The 6,428-nt window shown below is 44.1% G+C and overlaps 1 non-coding gene across 1 annotated transcript; it reads left to right on the top strand.

The window, feature by feature from the left end:
* Positions 1 to 4,414: 4,414 nt before the first annotated feature.
* On the top strand, positions 4,415 to 4,489 carry TRNAK-CUU (transfer RNA lysine (anticodon CUU)). The gene has a single exon. It is a non-coding gene; the product is annotated as a tRNA-Lys (tRNA).
* The last annotated feature ends 1,939 nt before the right edge of the window (positions 4,490 to 6,428 follow it).

Below are 6,428 nucleotides of genomic sequence, written 5' to 3'. Positions count from 1 at the left end.
ATCCATGACAGTTGGCGCCCACCGTGGGGCTTGCGCACGGTGGTGTTGAGTTCTTGGAGGGATTTCTCCAAGGGATCGAGGATCTTGCGAGTTCGTCAGATGAGGAAGAGCCGGTAGATTCGTTGTTTTGTGAGCGGGAACATGTTAAACATCGGAGCCAACGTATGCAAGACAGAGATCGAGGGAAATTAGGGTTGCGCTTGCACGCCACCGCCGTGATCTGCAATACATCGAGACCAAAAGAAAATCGATCTTCGTTGCTGCGTCAATCCATCAAATCACCGGTTCACCAATGGTACAACGCGCACGCGTAATCATCCGGGCGCTCGTACGTATGGTTGTGTACCCGTGCGTCAAGTCCCAAGGCGCATCAATGTACGCTGTTGCTGCTACTTCCATGACCATGGAGCAAGGATTGAAGGAAAAATACTACTTCAAGTAGTAGTGCACGTGAGCAAATCATAAAGTGATCTCATCTGATTAGTACTAATCCTAAAATAGTTCTGATACTTTATTCCATCTATAGACGGAGATGGTGGCCAATTGAGGATTGTTTTATCTGATCTGTTAAAAAACGGGAGTCAACGACTCGGAAGTGGATTCCACCTTGGAGTCATCATCGCTCCATTTGTCTTCGCCTTGCTTCAACCGCCGCGGCCGAGTGTGGCTGCCGTGCTCGGCTCTGATGGACCCTGATGAGCCGCTGCGACCGTGCCCGTGCCAAGACCGCCGCCTCAACTTCTGCTGCGAGTCACACTCTACCGCAACGGGCCGTTTTGCACTGCCGCCGTTGGTTCTTTCACGCAATAGTTGGCCTCGGGCCCCTTCATTGAGCTGCTGGCTACTACTACTGCAGTATTAAGTACTACTGCTAGTACAGCTGTTCTGCTATAAAGAAAAGAGAAAAGAAAAGGGGCGTGTCACTATCGCCACCATGGCATCACTGTGATCCGGCCACTACTACTCCACGTGAGGTTAAGGCTACAGTCGAGACGTTTCCCACATTCGTCCGATGAAAGTACCAGGTGCTATCCTTTCTATGTATCTTATCAACACATATTAAATTGTTTGAGAAAAATTAGTTTGGTCTGTGGTATTTTCTTTTTCACAGGACCATTATTCGTTACAAAGGTGTCACAAAGGGGTGTGCGCCGATATTATTTTTTGCACTAGCACTTGTCCATGTTGTGCTGCTGGACGGATACGTGCCTTCACCGTGGTGATCATCAACTCCGCGGTGGATAATCTCTGGCCTAACATTTCATGTGAAATCCATCAAATATATTTTTATATTACATATTGCTTTCTTTAAAAGAGCAATTACTCTGTCTTGTGAGGTTTTTTTGGTGCAGACAGTTGTTTTACTGCAAGAGCGATGGACATGTCATGGATATGTAGCTCGTGCCAGCATTTGACCATGTCATAATGTTCAATGAATGCATGTGAAAGAAGAGGCCTCTACGGTCCAGTATGCATCAACATGATGTGGCGGATTCACCCATCTACGCGGTTTACCGCGCCTGCAATTGACTCGCCTGTCCGCACTGGCTTACAATGCCGCAACCAACTTAGTTGTCCAATCAATTTTTATTGATACATTTTTTTGTCAAGAACAATTACTCTCATTTGTGCACATTCTTATGCAGAATTCATCATTACAAAGGAGACCGTCAAGCTATGGCCCTTTCCTACACCGGATGGATCCATGGACAAGGTCATTATAAACTGCCGAGATTCAATACAATTCAGCAATCCACTATTCAACTATATGCTGGTTTACATCACAGTTAAATATGAACAATCTCAAGCCAACTCCTCGAATCGTCTTGAGACTCAGGGGATACAAGGAACAACAGTTTGAGATACCGGTTCAAAAAGAATTTATCTCTCGCAAGGTTTGAGTTCTTAAAAAAGTTTAAAGGTTGCCGAAGAGAACCTGCTGCCATGATGCGCGGTTCAAACATGGGCATCCTGCCTTATGGGCTTATCTTGTTACAAATTACATGGGGGCTTCTTGCTCACTAAGCATAGATGTGATTATCCTTTTGATCCAGCTTATACGCCTTGTTGCAAATGACATGGGGGCTATCTACCCAAAGTTTAAAGGTTAGCAAAGAGAATTTGCTACAATGTGCAGTTCAAACATAGGTAACCTGCCTTAATGACTTATGATAGGTCACTTGGGGGCTTCCTGGTCAATGAAAAAAGCTATGACTACCCTCTTGATCCGACTTGTACGCCTTGATTCCAAATTACTTGGGGGCTTCCTACTCATTGAGCATAGCTATGACTACCCTATTGATCTGGCTTATACGACTTGATTCAAATATTACTTGGGAGCTCCCTGATAATGAACAGAGCTTTGTTTACCCTTTTAATAGGCTCGGACGCCAGGTGTATAAAATCTGGTTTATCCTGCCTTTGTATGTCTGCCACTCCGCCCAGGTAATCCTAGAATGACCTGCCATACTCTTGATAGTCAATCTTGTAAAGACCCTGAACTTGTCAAAGTTAAAACGGCGATTGGTCATGTGAGGCCCATCTTACATGTTTGAGTAAAGGATTAAATCAGTGAATGTGCGGCCCTTGAATAGCACTTGATATTAAGGTTTGGCAGCCTATGAAAGCCTTGTTTTTTCTATTTGTTATTCTCTTTGAACATTGTTCTAGTTCATATTCTTGTACCATGTTGACATATGGTTAAAAACGATTTAGACCATGTAGCCTTAATCCTTATGCCTCATATTTGAGCGTATCTGAGGTTTTGATAACCCGTCCTGGCTTTGGAAGACAAGTTGCCAGTAAGCTTTGATTACGCACTTGGAGTTCTGCGCTCTAAGTTTTTGGGATGTCACACTTGCCGCATATGGTGTTGTAAACCGTCAGTATGAACCGATTTCACAGGACACATGGCCTTGATTATATGACTCATCATTGAGCATCTTTGGGTTTGATGACCCGGCCTGGTAGCGGACGTTAAGTCACGAGGATATCTTGGCCATGAGCAATCAAAATCATGATATTGCATGCCTATAGGTCAATACCCGCAGCAGATTATAATTATTGAGGTATCACCATGGTGTTAAAACTCCAGGTATGTTTTCCAATAATGGTGTGAATATTCAGGTTTTTTGATAACTCCTCCTGGCTTCTGACGTTAAGTCACCAGTGCACTTTGATTGCACAATTGGTGTTATGCATTATGCATCTTTGGGCTGTCGGCCTCATTGGATATGGCGATGTAAGCCGGCAGTATGAACCAAATTCATAGGTATTTTTGTACTTGTTATATGAAGATGCGAGGTTTGATAACTCGCCCTGGCTTTGGACGTTAAGTCGCCAGTATAATTTGGATTGCGGGATTGGAATCGTGCGCTCATAATCATTGGATTGTTACCCTCACTAGATGTGGTGTTGTAAGCCGATGATTTGAGCCAATTTTCCAGATATTTTTTTAAATTGTTGGATGAACGTGCGAGGTGTTATAACCCGCCCTGGCTTTTGACTTAAATCGCCAGTATGTTTAGGCTTGAATGGATTTAATGCTAGTATTTTCCATAATTGCATAAGACTATATTATGTTTGGATTTTTACCCACCCTGGCTTTTGACGTTAGGTCTCCAGGGAATATGTTGTTTAAACTTTGTGTAGGACATGCACAGTTTTACACATAAAGATACTACTACTGCTCATATGAACCATCTGGCCATCGAAAAATATTGTTGGGTTATTCTGCTCTGGGGTATATTGCTACATATTGAGTTTATTGAGGCTACAAGATGGCAAAGTGATCTTTTCAAAAACTAGACAGCACTATGAGCCACCATGGATGGATTATCAATTATTGATTTTCACAAAGGCTATAAGCCGCCGGGTTACAAAAATCCTGGATCACAATGGATGCGTCTTAAGTCGCCATTGGCCAAGAGCCGTCGGGTATTTAAACTCCGGATTTCTTTGTCAACTGATAAGGTATTCAAATCTTTAATAACCAAATTTGGCTGGATTTTCATTATAATATACAATGATTGAGGTTTTCATACCGCATTATATTATTCAAATCTTGAATAGCCAACAGGGATGGATTTTTATTATGGTTATCAATAACCAGTTTTATGATTGAGGATTTCAAAGTCGCTTTAGCGCAATGGTTATTATTTATTTATTTATCAATAGATATGATTTATTCTACAATGGAAGGAATAGTCCCAGGTCGCTGCAGGCACACGACCTGGCACTTGGGGGCTACATTATTTAAATACGGATTCTGTCAAATATGGAAGTCCTAGGTCGTTTCAAGCATGCACCATGACACTTGGGGGCTAATGCAAGGTCATCTTTAACCCACCTTGGGGGCTACTAATTGCTCCTATCAAAAATTCAAAGTACGCAAGCCTTAATCCATTATATTGAAGGGTCCATTGCTCAGTTGGTAGAGCACAAGGCTCTTAACCTTGTGGTCATGGGTTCAATCCCCATGATGGAGGCTACATCATATGATGTTATTTTCAACGAAGTATATATAAAGTCCCAGCTCAGTATTATCTTACTGAGCTGGCCCTTGGGGGCTACACATTTCTGCTCAAGTCTACATGATCATATCTACAAAGTCCCTGCTCATTATTGCATAATGACCCGGCCCTCGGGAGCTACACTGGTTGAAGTTTTTATGAGAATAAGGCAATTACAAGTCCCAGGTTGCTGCAAGCATGACAACCCAACACTTGTGGGCTATATATGTGGAATATTCAGTTTTGACTAGTGACTGAGATGAACAACCCAGATTTCTTCAAGGTTGCGACATTTATATTGAAGCAAGTCTTAAGCTGTTACTACGCTCCCTTCTTAAGACTTGAAGGCTACAAGTGAAATGCATATAAGGGAGTTCGACATCTTCAAGCCGACTGAAAATCACATGAGTATTTCAAAGACCAATATTTCTTGTTAAGCACTTGGAGCTGAATCAAATGAATTATTATTCAAAATATTTTTCTATGAGAAATCAATGTCAGCAAATTGATTATGAGGCTGGCCTATTGACCCGGACTTTCCAGAAGAAGGAAATGACAAGGACTTAAGGATGATCAGGTGCCGGCTTACATGAATTTTTTAACCTGGAACACAATCTATCAAATTTGTTCTTGTGTTTATTTTGTAGGATCAGTTTAACATGGATAAATCCAAATTAAACTGGGGGCTAATGTTGGGGATATACCCCGCGGTAGGAGCCGGCTGGAAATATGACCTGCCAGGACTTGACGACTCACCAAAGAGCAGGCTGATACTTGGCGACTCACTGGAGACCCACCCGAACCTCGGCGACCCATTGGTGACCGGCGGGCGGGTCAAATGATCAACAAGACCCAAGCGCCCAAAAGGCGACTCATGGGAAGGCCGGATTATGTTCTGGTGGGCCGGCTTAAGAGGAAAGGCATAAGGAATATTTCCCTTACAAAGGAAGGAAGACTAAGACTATACTTGTAATAGAGTAATCCTAATCCTACTAGGACTAGTCATGTAACCCGCCCCTTCAACTTATATAAGGAGGGGCAGGGTACCCCAAAGGAGGAGAGGTTTTTTCAAAAGTTAGGGTTAGACAAACAAGTTTATAGCTCTCGAGATAGAGCACCCTTGTAATCGTGATCATCATCATCAATATCAATGATGCAGGATGTAGGCTTTTACCTCCATCATGAGGGGCTGAATGTAACGACCCGGATGTAACTTTCCATATTTGTATTCCAACTCTTGCCATTTTCGGCTCTTAGTTATGATATTCCCTCATGGTTGGGTTTTGTCTTATTTTTGCATTTTGTCCATGTCATGCATCTCATATCATGTCATCATGTGCATCGTCTCATGAATCCGAGCTTTTTCCCCGTTGTCCATTTTGCAATCCGGCACTCCTACATCCTCCAACGCCCCCTTTTGCCTCTTTTCATGTGCAGGTGTTAAACGTTCTCGGATTGGACCGAGATTTTCCAAGCGGCCTTGGTACAATACCGGTAGACCATCTGTCAAGTTTCGTGCCATTTGGAGTCCGTTTGATACTCCAACGGTTAACCGAGGAACCGTGAAGGCCTCGTGTGTGTTGCATCCCAACACCCCTCCAAAGTGGCCCAAAACCCATCTAAACTCCCTCCATGCTCTCTGTCGTTCGATCACGATCGCGTCGCCGGAAATCGCACCTCATTTGGACTCTCCTAACTCCCTCTACCTATAAATAGGTGCCCCCTCCTCCATTTTCGCGGACCAAACCCTAATTTTCTTCCCCGCCGCCGCCGGACGTTTCTCCCCCCATCGGCCGAACGTGTCTGCTCCCTCTCCACCGCCATGTGTCGTTTTCCCATTCGCCAGGGCAGCCGCGCCCACTTCACCCGCGCCGCCGCCCACGCCGGCCCGCCGGGGCCCAGGCGGGGCCCTGCCAG

Source organism: Triticum urartu, chromosome 4A, assembly GCF_056163025.1.
Source record: "Triticum urartu cultivar PI428250 chromosome 4A, HENAU_Tu73, whole genome shotgun sequence".
NCBI lineage: Eukaryota > Viridiplantae > Streptophyta > Magnoliopsida > Poales > Poaceae > Triticum > Triticum urartu.
Note: the sequence above shows the minus strand (reverse complement) of the source record. Positions and strands in the feature narration are given on the sequence as shown.